Source organism: Ovis aries, chromosome 10 (genome assembly GCF_016772045.2).
Source record: "Ovis aries strain OAR_USU_Benz2616 breed Rambouillet chromosome 10, ARS-UI_Ramb_v3.0, whole genome shotgun sequence".
NCBI lineage: Eukaryota > Metazoa > Chordata > Mammalia > Artiodactyla > Bovidae > Ovis > Ovis aries.
The window spans coordinates 60,395,155-60,412,273 of NC_056063.1; the positions used below are offsets into that span (position 1 = coordinate 60,395,155).

General features: G+C 35.1%; 1 pseudogene; it reads right to left on the reverse strand.

The window, feature by feature from the left end:
• Window positions 1-1,164: 1,164 nt before the first annotated feature.
• The window catches only part of LOC105616265 (protein FAM53B-like), a 201,154-nt pseudogene continuing 185,199 nt past the window's right edge, over window positions 1,165-17,119 (reverse strand).

Below are 17,119 nucleotides of genomic sequence, written 5' to 3' on the forward strand. Positions count from 1 at the left end.
TAGCAGGGATAATGCCATTTCCTTCTCCAGGGGATCTTCCCAACCCAAGAATCAAACCCAGGTCTCCCGCATTGCAGGCAGACGCTTTACCGTCTGAGCCAGAGGGAAGCCCCTAACAAGTCCTACATCACATGCATATTGTGCATGCATAATTTAAAAAGAGCTTGGGAAAGGCCTACAGTATAAAAACAGGATCAAATATCTTAATAATTATGAAAAGCAAGAGAAGTTCCCAAAATAGGATTTTTCACCTTCTCCTGAATTTCCTGGATGCCTCTTGAAAGCTTTATTAAATGCCCACAAGACTTAGGCATTTAAGTTTTATGTAAGCTCTGAGGAAACCACAAAACAATAAACTATAAGAGATATACGCAGGGTCCCCATTAAGTTTCTCTGGATTCCCATACTAAATTAAAGGGAAGGTTTACGACGTCCAACCCACTCCAATACTCTTGCCTGGAGAATCCCGTGGATGGAGGAGCATGGTAGGCTGAAGTTCATGGGGTCGCTAAGAGTCGGATATGACTGAGCGACTTCACTTTCACTTTTCACTTTCATGCACTGGAGGAGGAAATGGCAACCCATTTCCAATGGAGCCTGTTGGGTGCCGTCTATGGGGTCACACGGAGTCGGACACGACTGACGTGATTTAGCAGCAGCAGCAGCAGTACGTCCAAGGAAATTAATATCCTGTAAATAAAGGATAAGGATGTTCTCAAATTCTGTGGGGGCAGGAATCTGCTTAGGACACACCAACCTTGGCTTCCCAGTGGAACAGTACATCCACTAAAGAGAAAATGATGGCGTCTAATTCATAAACCTGAGAAAAACACCAGAGACGCTATTGCCAGCAGTTTGCGCCACTGTTGTCATTGACAACCTGGATGACGTGAGTCATATCCTCCAGGATTACTGACCAGGGAGCTGTGCTGACGTTTGCTGGGGCCACTGGAGCCACTGGTATTGCTGCGGCTTGGCTTCTGAACTGCACTCCTCTCCCGGGCCTCCATTCACCAGATCCAGGCAGCCTTCCAGGAGCCGCAACTTTGGTTACTGATCCCAGGGCTTCCCACTATCTCTCACAGAGGTGTCTGGTGTCAGTCTGTCTACCACTGGTCCGAGTATCAGGCTCTCTTCTCTGCTAAGCTGACACTGCCATCTGAGCTACAAGGGAGCTAGCCCTCTCAGTCCTTCTAACCGGAAGCAGTCCGGCTCTGGAGTTATGTGCTTGCCAGGCACTTTTTGGCGGGAAAACTTAAAAGGCTTTCGCTCCTGTTCTCCACAGATCCTGCAGAGATTGAAAACGAGGGCTGGGGGCTGCCATAAAGGCCATAAATGGAAAGGAATTTCAAAGTGAATAGCCTGCTTTTTTCCCCAAGGTTCAGTTCAGTTCAGTTGCTCAGTCGTGTCCGACTCTTTGCGACCCCATGAATCGCAGCACGCCAGGCTTCCCTGTCCGTCACCAACTCCCGGAGTTCACTCAGACTCATGTCCATCGAGTACTGTTCTTGAACCAGCTGTTGCGGAAGGCACTGAAACTACTGAGGACTGACTGGGCCTCAGGCCACTGCTGGAGTCACTGCTGCCGCTCTCACTGCTCAGGCCTCTGAATGGTGAGAAGGACCGCTGAGTGGTTTTACTTTTTCTTCCAGAGGTTTATACAGGAAATTGAAATAAGATTGACAGAAAATACATCGTTTCTAAGTTTCTATGGGGCGGCGGGGGTGCGCAAAAAAACCTGCTTCTTTGTTTGTGGGACTCTTCCTTGTTCTGGGCCCGTCCACTCATGGTAGTCTCACAAATCTGGGCACTAAATGTGAAGTACAAGCCCTTCGCTCCAAAGGGAGAAGCCCCTCAGGGTGCCTACCTGATTGGAGGGTACTGTGTGGGCCTGGGGTTTATAGCGGGAGTGTGACTCAGCATTTCCTACCTGTTTTGATGCGGCAATTTTCTCATTGGTTCAACCTGTAGGGTTCACTCAGCCAATTTCTGCATTTCTCTCAGGGGTAAATGGCTCTATGTGTGGCCGTACATTCCATACACCTATGTGAGGAGGGACGTTCAGGGCGTTTTATGTCATTATCTCTCTGTCTCTAAGAGAGAATTCTCCTGCTTTTTGAGAAATAATTCACCAATCTTGATTTTTATTTCCAAAATGTTAGATGTTCACTTATTAAAAAAAAAAGTTATGCTGGTTAATCAGGATATCTGACAAACAGTTTAAATATTCTTAAAACTCCTAGAATAAACTGTTTGGAAAAGTAATAGCAAGTCTAAAGGTTACGTGAATATTATAAATTGTGTTAAGTCCGTGGCTGTAACTTTTCCCTAGGACTATAATTGCATTTTGGTTTTGCTCTCCATCCTTGATAAAGGATTCCCTGATAGTTCATAACTGTCTGTTTAGCAATGTCTTATCCACAAGTTGGAGAAGGAAATGGCAATCCACTCCAGGACTATTGCCTGGAAAATCCCATGGACAGAGGAGCCTGGTAGGCTACAGCCCATGGGGTGGCAACGAGTCGGACACGACTGAGCGACTTCACTTTCACTTTATCCACAAATAAAATTATTTTAGACTACTCTGCTTTCACATGTTTTCCGAGAGTAAAAGAGCAAAGAGAAAACCTAGGTAAGTGTTTGATCTACAAAGATAACTTAAGTTTTTAGCTATAATTAAAAAAATATTACATGTAAATTAATTAATCAAGTACCAAATCACCTACAAAGTGATATTGTCAAACTCAAATGCCTCACTGAGCCCCAGAAATTCAAGGCTGCACATTTATTTTTACATTTCTTCCAATTTTCAAAACTACTTTTTTTAAAATTTTTATTTTTACTTTATTTTACTTTACAGTACTGTATTTGTTTTGTCATACATCGACATGAATCCACCACAGATGTACATGAGTTCCCAATCCTGAACCCCCCTTCTACCTCCCACACCATATCATCTCTCTGGATCATCCCTGTGCACCAGCCCCAAGCATCCTGTATCCTATATTGAACATAGACTGGCTATTCATTTCTTATATGATAGTATACATGTTTCAGTGCCATTTTCCCAAATCATCCCACCCTCTTCTTCTCCCTCAGAGTCCAAAAGTCCGTTCTACACATCTGTGTCTCTTTTGCTGTCTTGCATACAGGGTTATTGTTGCCATCTTTCTAAATTCCATATATATGTGTTAGTATACTATATTGGTGTTTTTCTTTCTGGCTTACTTCACTCTGTATAATCGGCTCCAGTTTCATCCATCTCATTAGAACTGATTCAAATGTATTCTTTTTAACGGCTGAGTAATACTCCTTATACATTCATCTGCTGATGGACATCTACGTTGTTCCCATGTCCTGGCTATTATAAACAGTGCTGCGATGAACATTGGGGTACATGTGTCTCTTTCAATTCTGGTTTCCTCGGTGTGTATGCCCAGCAGTGGGATTGCTGAGTCATAAGGCAGTTCTATTTGCAATTTTTTAAGGAATCTCCACACTGTTCTTCATAGTGGCTGTACTAGTTTGCATTCCCACCAACAGTGTAAGAGGGTTCCCTTTTTTCCACACCCTCTCCAGCATTTATTGCTTGCAGATTTTTGGATTGCAGCCATTCTGACTGGTGTGAAATGGTATCTCATTGTGGTCTTGATTTGCATTTCTCTGATAATGAGTGATGTTGAGCATCTTTTCATGCGTTTGTTAGCCATCCGTATGTCTTCTTTGGAGAAATATCTATTTAGTTCTTTGGCCCGTTTTTTGATTGGGTCGTTTATTTTTCTGGAATTGAGCTGCATAAGTTGCTTGTATATTTTTGAGATCACAGACTGTTGGAACTTCCTATTTCAAGCTTCCACAGAGGGCCCTGGGTGATGAGGGAATACAGAAGACTCTGGTAATTTAAAAATTCCTTTAAATAACCTTGTATATCTTAAATGCGCTTAAAAGATAATCTGAATATGCATCAAATTATTTATTATACTGAAAAGAAGAACATAGAACTCTGTGAGAAAGTAAGTAAACTTCCAAGACTTGCCAAGAACACTAAAATCTTAAGAAAAAAAATTGAAGACTGGGATGGTCTACTAGAAATCAAAATATACATATGTGGATTTTAGAGCTAAGAAAACCCGTATTCAGATATCAGCTTTGACATTAGATAGGTGTATGGGCTTCTCAAGTAGCTCAGACAGTAAGGAATCTGCCTGCAGTGCAGGAGACCAGGATTCAGTCCCTGAGTTGGGAGGATCTCCTGGAGAAGGAAATGGCAACCCACTCCAGTATTCTTGCCTGGAGATATAGGTGTATACTTAACTTCATTTTTTGAATGTTTATTTTTTTAGTAGTGAATTGAGTAAAGTAGAAACCAAATCAAAGAATTATTACTTTAATTTATATTAAATTTTATTGTTCTTTTACATTATAGAAGGAATCATAGCTCTTTAGGATTATTTATTTATAAAACTCTATTGCCTAACAAATAAAACTTGACTAAGATCAGTTCATCACTTGACCTAATATTACTGGTTTTTAGAGCCTACTGAGGTAAGCAAATTGAAAGATTTTCTTTTTTAAAGCGGTTTACCAGTTTTTCATTTAACTACAAATTTGCAACTTAACTTTGTTTATTTACTATATAAATAAATTGGATTGTTTTATAATATATATCATTTGTCTTAAAAACAATTCTATTACTACCAGCCTAAGTATCATCTTCACTTTATAGAGGAGAAGCTTAATATCCTGCTTTTTATAAAGTCAAGATATTGCCAAAACAAAACTCAAAGAACACTGGATTCCAAAATAAAACAAAGGACACTTCTCAACTATCATTTGTTAATGTTGTTCAGTTGCTAAGTTGTGTCCAGCTCTGTGCAAGCCTGTGAATTGTAGCCTGCCAGGCTCCTCTGTCCATGGGATTTCCCAGGCAAGAATATTTAAGCAGGTTGCCATTTCCTTCTGCAGGGGATCTTCCCAGATCAGGGACTGAACCAGAGTCTCCTGCAGGTGAATTCTTTACCACTGAGCCACCAAGGAAGCCCCAGTCATGACCATTACCTATTCACAATTTAGATTTGATAAGAAAAGAAACAATGTGCCATCAAATCTCCTTCATTTATCTGAGTATATGATAATTATTTCAGATTTAAAAAGAAAATAAGAAAATACAATTATTTTATTATTTCAAAACCTTACTTGTTCACAGTGCCTTTGTTTAAATATGATGTGAATTCTTGCCTTTCATTAACTGAGGCATTTCCTATTAGCATTCTAATTACATCAACCACACATACTGGGTCTGTTATTTTGTACTTATTATTTCTATGTAGACTTCTTTGAAAATTAGGATCTAACTTACATTATCTCAAAGGAGTTCCAGACATGACAAGTAGTACTTTAGAAATCAAAGTTGCTTGCTTTCTTATGCTGTAACCATATCGGATATATGCATGCCTCTTGTCTTTCAAGCCTGAAATTAATTTCCTGAAATGTGCATTTTAACTATAAGATAAGCATTGAGTCCCCAAAAAGAGTTTGCTTCAGTGAAGAATAACTAAGCCATAGGCATTGCTTTCAATCTTTAATAGAATGCAGATTATCCATTAAAAAGCAAAGCCTTCATTTAATAAATTGAATAGAAAGATGATTGGAAGTAATTACAACTGCTTAAAAAGTAGGTCACTTGGAAAAGTCAAATCTAAGAATCTCTCCTGAGGGACTGTAGTGTTTTTATTTAATTTTAAATAGAAATATTTTCATTTATTTTAAGCAGCTAATGTTTTCTTTTATTCTCTTAAAACTAGAATTGTTTGGTATGAATAAGTAAGTATTATTAGTAGTAAGTATCAGCAGTAAGTATTCTTTTATTTAGAAATAAATCCTGAAATCTGTATTAATGTTAGGTAAAGAGGCACATTTTCAATGTTCATTGAAATTAAAACTCATACATGAAACATTTATTCTTCTACTTTGCTATCAAGTCAACCTTATTATAAGTGGTATGGTCTATTATAAGCTCACTCAAAGTAAGAATGTAGTAAAATACTTGAAATGTTCAAAGAAAAAAGACACACAGTTAAAATTATGTATCTAGTGAAATTATCCTTCAAAAATGAAGAAGATATACTAAGGCAACAGTTGAAGAAATTTTTGCCAGTGAGCCTGTCTTGAAGTAACTGTTATAAGAAATTCTTCACAGAAAACAAAAATGCTATAATTCAAAAATTTTAATACATATAAAGAAAGCAAGAACATTAGATAAGGAATATCTACTGGTAAAAAAAAATATTTTCTAACTTAACTTATCTAACAGATAAGGTTTTGTTTCAAACAATAATAGCAGCAATGTATCAGATGATTATAGCATGTGAATAAATGAAGTAAATTATGGCAATGTTATAAGAGAGAGGTGGGGAAAATTATGAATCATTCGTTGTGAGGTGTGTGCACTATGATTGAAATGGTATAGTTCTATTGGAAAATAAATTTATATTAGTTATAAATTATATTACAGACTAGGCAACCACTAGTAAGTGAAAAAAGGGAAATATAATTAATATGCTGAGAGAATATAAATTGGAATGATCAATTAATTTCAGAGAAAGAAAGCAATAAATGAATGGAGTTGAAGGAACGAAGAGCAAGGACACTGATAGAAAAAGATTACAAATATGGTACGTATTAATCCAAATACATAAATAACACAAATTATATTGGATTATTTTAGTAATCTTCATTTTAGCTTAATTGCCTTTTCAAAAACTTTAAATCCAAATATAGTTACATTATAATGTACTAGGGCCTATGACTTAAACATGAGTTTGAGGGGAACACAATTTGTGTCATAAGAGGTAGCCATATTAATTTTGGACAAACTAGACTTTAGAGCTGGAGAAGGCAACGGCACCCCACTCCAGTACTCTTGCCTTTTGGGCTGCAGTCCATGGGGTGGCTAAGAGTTGGACACGACTGAGTGACTTCACTTTCACTTTTCACTTTCACGCATTGGAGAAGGAAATGGCAACCCACTCCAGTGTTCTTGCCTGGAGAATCCCAGGGATGGGAGAACCTGGTGGGCTGCCATTTATGGGGTCTCACAGAGTCAGACATGACTGAAGCGACTTAGCAGCAGCAGCAGCAGACTTTAGAGCAAAGAAAATTATCAGAGATATAGAGATACATTATACGAATAAAAAGGGGTCAGTTCTCCAAGATGATATATTAATCCTTAATGGGTATGTGTAAGGCAAAAACTGATAGAACTGTGCAAGGATATAGACAAAGCTACTATTATAGTTGGAGACATCAATGTTTCCCTATCATATCTGACAGATCCAGCAGGCAGAAAATCGACGAGGATAACACTGACTGAACAACACTGTCTATCAAGTGGACGTACTTGACATTTAAGGAATATTTTATCCAGCAACAGCAGAATATACATTTTTCTCAAGCTAGCATGGAATATTTGATTGTTAGGGCAATGAATGTTTTCTGTATGAGACTGTAATGCTGGAAAGTGACATCATGCACCTGTCAGAACAGAACTGTACAACATGAATGAACACTAATGAAAACTATGAATTTTAGTTAATAATAAAATAGCAATATTGGTTCATCAGTTATAATAAATATAGGCAAAAAAGGTAGGGAACACTATATGCCACCACCAGAGAGCTTCAGTCACGTCTGATTCTCGGTGACCCCGTGGACTATAGCCCCCTAGGCTCCTTTGTCCATGGGATTCTCCAGGCAAGAATACTGGAGTGGGTTGCCATTTCCTTCTCCAACTATGTGCCGAGGGTTGTGATAAAGAGGGGTAGATAAGAAATTTCTGCACTTTCAGCTGCTCTTAATTTTTGGTTACTTGTTGACTTATTTTAATATTGCTAAATCCATTTTGAGGTTTTCGCTAAAAAAAAAAAAAAATCTGTTCCATCTACAAATAAGGAAAATAAGGAAAGTTTATCCCTTCTTTTCCCCATCTGCATAAATTTTCCTTTTATGGTCTTATTTGACTGGTTCAACTCAACCTCCAGTGTATTTGTTTATTGTGGCTCAGTTGGTAAAGAATCTGCCTGCAATGCAGGAGATCTGGGTTTGATCCATGGGTCAAGAAGATCCCCTGGAGAAGGAAATGACAGCTCATTCCAGTACTCTTGCCTGGAGAATTCAATGGACAGAGGAGCTGGGCAGGTTTCAGTCTGCAAAGAGTTGGACATGACTGTGCTACTTTCACTTTTTCTTTCAAGGAAAAAGCAGTCTTTATATTATTTTCTGTTTTGGGTGGAAAGCTTTTACTCCACTAACTATGATGTTAGCTGTAGGTTTTCCATAGTAGTCTTTTAGCTGTTTGAGGAAGTTCAATTCTATTAGTTTCCAGAAACTACTACTTTTTACAGATACAGATGTTGCATTTTTTCAGGTGCTTTTTCGGCACTTGCACAGATATGTGAGTGTTTAACTCCTTTGCTTGTATTGTCATTGTCATTTGTCTTTTAATTTACAATTGTGTATATTCATTGATTTTTGTATTTAAATTGCCAAACTTTCCTTGGACAAAACTTCACTTGATCATGATGTACATAGATTTTTATATGTTGCCAGATTCACTTGTTCATGTTTTTAAGGAATTTCATGTGTATATTCATAATGTAAATGAATGTGTGGCTTTGATTTCTTTTGATGCCCTTATCTTGCATCCATGTTGAGGTAATCCTGGCCCAGTGAAATGAGTTATAAACCTGGTGTAGAACTGGGATATCTTTTCTACCTTAAAAATTTGATAGAATTAATTCAGCTTCTTTTGTGAGAAATTCTTAATTATTAATTCAATGTTATTACCTCATATGTTTACTTACACATTCTATTGTTCTTGCTTTAATTTTGGCAAATTCTAGCTTTCTAGAAATTTTTCAGTTTTACCAAATTTCTCTTATTTGTTAGCATAAAGTTGTTCATAATATTTTCTTATAATTCTTTTAATATCTGTAGGGTCTATAGAGATGTTTCTCCTTAATTCTCATAAGCTGAATTTTGATACTCATATAGATTGACTGGGGTTTAATTCCTGGGTTGGGAAGATCTCCTGGAGAAGGAAATTGCAACCCACTACAGTGTTCTTGCCTGGAAAAAATCCATGGACAGAAGAGCCTGGTGGGCTACAGTGCATGGGGTTTCAAAATAGTCAGATACAACTTAGCAACTAAACAACAACAAATTGAATATATGCTATTACAAAAACTTGGCTATTAGAAAACTCAGCATGAAATGAAAATAAACTTCTAATACCATGGCTGCAGTCCATCGGGTCACAAAGAGTCAGACATGACTGAGTGACTAAGCACAGCACAGCAATACCATGCATGCAAATTCTTTATTTTCAAATAATTCAAGTAAGATTTCCTCTCTTTTTAAAAATTCTATTTACTTTTCTTTATTTATGAAGGAATATGAGTAACCTGTTTACTCATTCAGTTGCATTCATACTTTTATTCCATTGAAAGTAAGCTAGTTGAATAATTAGAAAAATAAGAAAAAAAACATTTTCTCACTACAGAAATGATTCTCAAAAATTTTAATGGCATCATCATGATTTTAATGACAATTCTCACTCCATTTTTAACATCCTTCTACTCTCCCATATGATATATGGATAGAATATGACATACTAACACGTGACATAACAAGTATTTCTCAAGCTGCAGATTCTTGAGGACCCCAGGCTCCACACAGATTTGGAGTCAATCCTTGCTTAGTATTTTCTGGTAATGCTGACGTAGGAAGTCCTGAATACATTTACAGAACACTGATCTAAAAGGGCCATGTCTATGCAAATCAGCTCTGTGTTTCCTTTTATTATTTCCCAAAAGGAAAATCTGTCTATATAACCCTTACTTTGCACCATCAAGCAAATGTTTGATAAACACTGTTTGACATAATATGAAAATTAGGTTGGATTTAATTTTTGTCTTCATATGGTATACATTTTATTGTTGTATAATTCTTAAAAATAACATTAAAAAAGAAGCACAGAGAAGTTTCCAATGTAATCTGACCTTTAAAACTAGTAGTATAGTATAATTTTCAAGATAAAACACCATTTTGGCTTGATATATTTATTTTTTTTTATGTTTAATCTTTATTAACTGCCAGATGCACCTCATACACCTCAAAGCAGACTTTGTTTCATTCAGTCTTTGGACTGTATAATACACAAATATATGTTTCAATTTAAGATTATCATTTCTGTAAATTGATGTTCAAACATGATGCTTCCTTTTTGTGTATTTTTGTTTGGTCTCGGACCAGAAAATATAAACACATTTTTCATCACATTTCTAGCCAAAAATTAATTATAGAAGTAATAATGAAAACTCTCGTGTGATTTCTATGGAAACAGTAATGACTCAACATTTCAAGGTTGTGAAATATATATCAAAACAAAGCTACTTTTTAAAAAAAACTGCTAAGGCACTTGATCCCATTTGAAAAATGTGGTAGTCAGAATAATGTCCCCAAATATGCCCATGTCCTAACTCCCAGAATTTGTGAACAGCACCTTACATAGTACAAGGGACTTTACAGGTGTGATTAACCTAAAGGGATAATCTAGGGTACCCAATGCAATCACAAGAATCCTAAGAGGTGGAAGTTTAAAGCAGAGTAATAAAAGTGACCTTTCAGAAGGATGATTGGTCAGAAAGATGCAGTGCCCTTGGCTCTGAAGATAGCAAGGCCACAAATAAGAAATCAAAAAGCCTGTGGAAGCTGTAAAAAACTAAGAAAGGGAGCTCTCTTCTCTAAGCCTCCTGAGATGAACACAGTCCTGCAAACACCTTGATTTAACTCAGAAAGATTTATATTGAACTTCTGGCTTATAAATGGAGAGGGAAATGGCAACCCACTCCAGTACTCTTGCCTGGAAAATTCCATGGATAGAGGAGCCTGGTAAGCTACAGTCCATGGGGTCGCAAAGATTCAGACATGACTGAGCGACTTCACTTCACTTCACTTCTGGCTTATAAAATTGCAAGACAGTATGTTTGTGTTGTATTAACAACTAAGTTTGAGATAATCTATTCATCAGCAACCACAAGCTAATGTAATATAAGTAAATATGATACAAATGAACCACTAGTGAACTATAGGCCAAATTTTGTGAAACATTTGGACAGATTTTAACTTTTGTTAGCAATCAGAACCATTAGAAATGGCAATTTTCTGCTGGTCAAATGAAATAGAAGTGGAAAAATTACTAAAATTCAAAAGTATTTGAATAATCTACTCAGTTCTATAAATTCAAGCATATATTTACTTATCACCATTATTGAAGTCAGGCAAATGTAAGCACTACTTAAAAACAGTTTGTTTTTTTTAATTTTAATTTTTGCTAGTGACACATTCTAGTTAGAATACTAAAAGGTTATTGATCTCTGATATAAATATGTCAATCAAAAAAATCTATAATTAATTGTGTTATTTATTTTATATTTTAGAAGTACTATTAAACATGTTACAGTGCTTTTACTATCCAAGATATCTTACTCTTAGATTTTTTTTATGCTTTTCATATCATATGCAAGACTAATGTGGAAATACTTGTTGGATACCTCATATAATGTTCTCGAAAGCCTGGTGTTATAATTTATGATTCCCATTTTTAAGTACAAAGAATCTGAGATAGAATGCTTTAGTGATTTTCACAAATTAATATTTTTTCAGCCTCCTAACTGCAATAAAATCTAAGTGAATTCTGCACGTATGTCCTAAATCAATGTATTGTGATTTTGTTGTTTAGTCTCTAAGTCTGGTCTGACTCTTTTGTGACCCCATGGACTGTAGCCCTCCATGGTCCTCTGTCTATGGGATTTCCCAGGTTGGAGTGGTTTGCCATTTCCTTCTCCAGTACGCCTCAATTCCACTTTTTCGTATTGAATTACTTTATTTCTCCTCCTGAAAACTATTTTTTTGGTCTCCATTTACGTACTCAGGTGTGTTTAAAGATTATCTTTTGATTTACTACATTAACTATTTAAGACCTTTTGTATTACTTTTTAGTTAAAATCAAATTGTAATTACCCACATAAATGTTTTTTTAAAAATGAAATTAAACAGGTCATGGATAGGATAGTGGATAAGAATGCATAAATCAGATTTACTCACAATTAAAGAGAACATCACCATACATTGGCACATAGCTTTGCATGTTGTGATACCCTTTTAATAGAAAAATATCCTAAACATCACGAGTTTTCTTATTTAGTGCAGTGCACATCACCATCAGTCCATTATTTAAAACAGATAGTTTTCCATACCTTCCAGAAGGTGGCAGCACAATGTTACTATTTGAATCTCAGTTTGCACTTTTTAACAGGCAAAACTAAATGATAAAACCGCAAGAACGCAAAGAATTTTCGAAACATTTTTAGGGAGTGTAAAACATAATTTTTCATGAAAAAATATGTATTAACTATAGCAAAAATTTGTATTCATTTATGATTCTAAGTTATTTTTAAGTGTAGGAAAAGTAAAATTCAAAATAGTTGTTAGTTTCTGTCCAAATTATTTTTTCTCAGAATCATTTCCAGTACATTAAGTGATGTTATCTTTGAGAGAATATTACAGTTTAACGAATTTAAATAAAATGAGACATTCTTTAAAAATCTGTTTGCCATTAGTGGGATACATTATTTGTTGCCTACAATCTTAAAACTATATACTTAATGAAGTTAAAAACAAAACAAAGCATTAGAACTCTTTTTAGAATGCTTAATTCTGTGCAGCATAGGGCAGAAAAAATTTTTCCCATTATCCAAGCTAACTTTGTCCTCTGTTCTCTATCTCAATGACATCACTGTCCAACTGATTTTATCAATCCAGTAACTCAATTTTTTCAAGCTGGCCATCTCCCTTTACCTTATTCTACACATCAACTCTTGTTCTGTCTTATCAATTTTACCACTTAAATATTTATGGGATCTGTCTAGTCCTTTCCATTCCCCTGTCACTTCACTGGTTGGAGCTACCATATCACCTAGCTAACCTCACCAGCCTCATAAAATATCTACTAGCCTCAAGATTCTCACTGTTAGTTTGTGTCAATGTGAGAGAAAGTTCTAAAATACAAATTGTGTCCTACCAATTTATTTTTAAAAATTCATTTAAAAGTTTCTCCTTGCTTTTGGTATATATTTAACATTTACACAAAAATTAAGAAAATTTTGTTAGGTGTTTTATAAGTAATTAATAAATGAGAAATTGGATCCAACTATAGAATTTAAATATTTGAGAAAAGAAAAAAAAAACTAAATATAACAGTATTATGATTTGATAGTACTGGAAAAATTCAGGATATTATAGGAGCATAACATAAAAGGAGATGTTCACAAAAATTTTCCCTGAGAAACAACATTTATGTTGAGGAAGATGATGAGACTGGGGAGAGAGAATAAAGCATGGGGTATAATAGTTGCAGGCAATAGTACTGGCTAGGGGTTCTATATCCTCCCATGCAATTCCAGTGGAATACTCAAGTCTCAAGAGTGTATTTGAAATTTGTAGTCATGAGGAATTGATGCAGTTCCTGATCAGATTTGTGTTTTAGAAACTCAAATTGCATGAGAAAAATTATTTGTGGTGCAGCCTGAGGAAAATGAAAGATAAAGCAAGGAAATGAATGAATAGTATGAGAATGTAGTTTTTAAAACTTAATAGCTTTATTTAATCTTCATATTCATTATTGATCTATACAGATTTTTGTTGTGATCCTGTACTTACAGGTTGTTTGTTTCTAGGAATTTGTCCATTTCTTCTAGATTATACAGTTTATTGGCATATAATTGTTCATATTAATCTTCTATGATCCTTTATATTTCTGCAATATCAGTAGTAATATATTCTCTTTATTTATTTTTAATATAAATTTTCTCTATGCTTCATATAACAAAATGTAAAAATTTCTGATACTTGCTATTTCAGCCTCCTTTCAATAAATATCTCGGTCCATGATCTAGGCCTCACCCACACACCTATCATAGACTCAAATTAATGTCTAATTAAAGTGAGGAATCAAGGGCCACTGTGGAGTAGCTGCAGCTATTAATATATCTACTATCTAAGGCTACAGTTTTGGGGCTTCCCAGGTAGCCCTAGTAGTGGTTAAGAACTTGCTTGCCAGTGCAGCAGACTTAAGAGATGTGGGTTCCATCCCTGGGTTGGGAAGACCTCCTGGAGGAGGAAATGGCAACCCACTTCAGTATTCTTGCCTGGAAAATCCCATTGACAGAGGATTCTGGTGGGCTACAGTCCATGGGATCGCAGAGTTGTATACCACTGAGCACACACAGCACAGATAAAGCTATAGCTGTAGCTGTTTGAATGATAGCATCAACACCTTATGTTCATGGAGTCAGTAATGTAATTTTTGTTGTCTGTTCCTGTGGAAAGAAAAAGGGAAGTAATTTAAACCCAGGAGAAACCCTGGAAATGTAGGAGAGTTTAGCATACACTGGCCTGTTCTACCCATATCTCTTGGACTTTTTATGTGCTACAGGTGATTTCCAACAGCCAATATCTGCATCTCTTTTACCTTGGATTTTTGCAAAGGCTAGCCACCTACACAGCTTTGGCAGCAGACTGAGCATGCCACAGATTTATAGTGTCCAGGAGCAGCTCTCAATCAATGATGTTTATCCCATGGGTATAGTAAAATGGAAATGTGCATTTTCACTGTTTCCACAATTTCCCCAGTAGATTCATCTGATTAATACTTTATGGTAGCTTTGCTAATATCATGCCCATTATTAAAAATTACTGCTTCATATATTAATTATTTAATAATATCATTTTATAACTAAAGAATTTCTCGTGAATTCTGAACTTGGTTTTTGTACATTAAGACACTAAATTTATATTTATGATGCTAAGTAATACATATTAAGACACTAGATTTATATTTGTGATGCTAAGTCAAATGATATAAGTTGAAAAATGCTACCACTTTATATAGGTAAAACCAATAAGGACCCAGGTCCTTTAAGAATAAAGATATGTTTTATCTCAAAGCAGGGAAAAAAACTCTTTTAACAGCAGAGCTCCTGGCTAAAAACGGGTAAGTGATATAATTAATGAAGTAGAAAAGTAATGAAAACCAGTTATCACCTATTGACAAGCTGGGAAATGAATACTATAGTAGCTATTCATATTTTTTTTGTTGTTCTGAAATATACATGTGCATATAGTATAAATAATTTTCCTCTTCTGCGCATCTCTTTTACCATAGATTCTTTTTTATTTCCTATTATTTCATGAAGGGTATAAGTTGTTGGTAATATCAAAATAAAAAATTTGACTAAATAATATTATTCATTACTGAATGACTATAGTACTAAATTTGTATTTAGTGATTCATATTAAGCTTTTCAATGGGAAGGTTAAGTGTATGTATCTGTGTAATTTACAATTATATTATTTTGGAAAATAGTTAATTTTTTATGTTTATTTTAGAGTTAAAATAAGGAGCATATAATGATACTGATATTATACAGACAAGGGTAGTGATGTTAAATATTTATTATTATTAATTTTTGTTCTTCAGCAAATTAATCTTTAGAGAATCTTTACTGCTATGAGAAAGGTCCTGCTTCAAGCAAGTGAATTAGAAAGTTTCAGAATATTGCTTTCCAAGTCTTTTTGGCAGATAGGGTGTTTTGGGAAACTAGACTCTATTAATCACATGCATTTACCCCAGACATTGACCTAGAACAAAATAAAATAAATGGGAATGGACACGTGGAATTTATGGTGGGTTTGGTGGACTCAGCAGTATCCATGTTCAGTTTACAGGATTAGCAGTGGCAATAGTTCTCATGAGGGCATTCTGAGTCAATACACAAACAGGTCAGTATAGCCCAGGGTCTGGGCTGTTTGATGATAGCAGCAGAGCTTTCATTAATGAGTCCTGTACTTGACTGTGGTCACTTTTTCTGGCTATAAAAGGAGTGTCTAAACCAGCTTCTTCAGCCTTCTTGGAGATTCTGCGAGCTAAACAATAAACTAACTAATATCATTACTCATTTATATTTTACCAGACAGAATTGTGTTTATTTTAACAGATATTCTATGCCAATGGGGCAGTGTTTCATTGTCATGAACTTAGTCTACATCACTCAAAGATAGATCTATTTTAAAAGAAAGTAACTAAAAAATGTGATTACATATAATAGTGACAATTTATCCTGATTTCTAATGGAATCTTAACATTTGCTAATGTGACAGATGTGAGAAATATTTTCACCAGAGTTTTATTTTTAGTTTCATTAAGCTATATTATGAAGATGGTGGTCTCTGGCTACTTATAAATAAGTGGGTTTATGTGTACTCAAATTTTTTTAACATATATAAATGATTTTTTCTAACAGTAAAGCCTTATCAAAAGTATTTGCAGTTTTAGAGTATGAATTCTTACCATCTATCAGATAGCAATACAAATTTAAGAAGTAAGTAGGCCTTCATTATGATAATAATGTTTTTTACTTCACGAAGAGTCTATCTTTCCCTGGCTCCTTCCCTTTGTCCCAACAATTCCATGTCAGAATTGTCTGTCTAAAGTCAAAACAAGAGAAACTATATGAAACTAACATACCTATTAATGAGCATTTTTTATCCATAATGAAAATGAATGCTATCATTCATTATTTAGGACATTGATTAATAATAATGACATTGATTAAATAATGACATTGATTAAAAACTATTCTGCTATTTAATCTTTAAAGATTCTTCTACTTTCTCTGACTGGAAAATGTGTGAAAATGGGTCAAGAATAATCTAGATGAGAATAGATATTTTCACTCAACACTGATATCCTTTAGACTCAGAGGCAGATTCTTGCCAACAATATAATGGCATTACAATAGTAAAAATAAAAACAAATTATATTAATAATACAGCATTTCTACAGTCAGTGTCAAAAAAAAGAAGTCAGTGTCCCCAAACCTATTCCACTGACTTCCATAAAAATTGCTTTCATTATTACTGGAGTATTTATCTTTTCTCAGAAGAGAAGGGTCTCTGAGATATTTCTTAGTAATAATTATATTTTTATGTTTATTAGCAT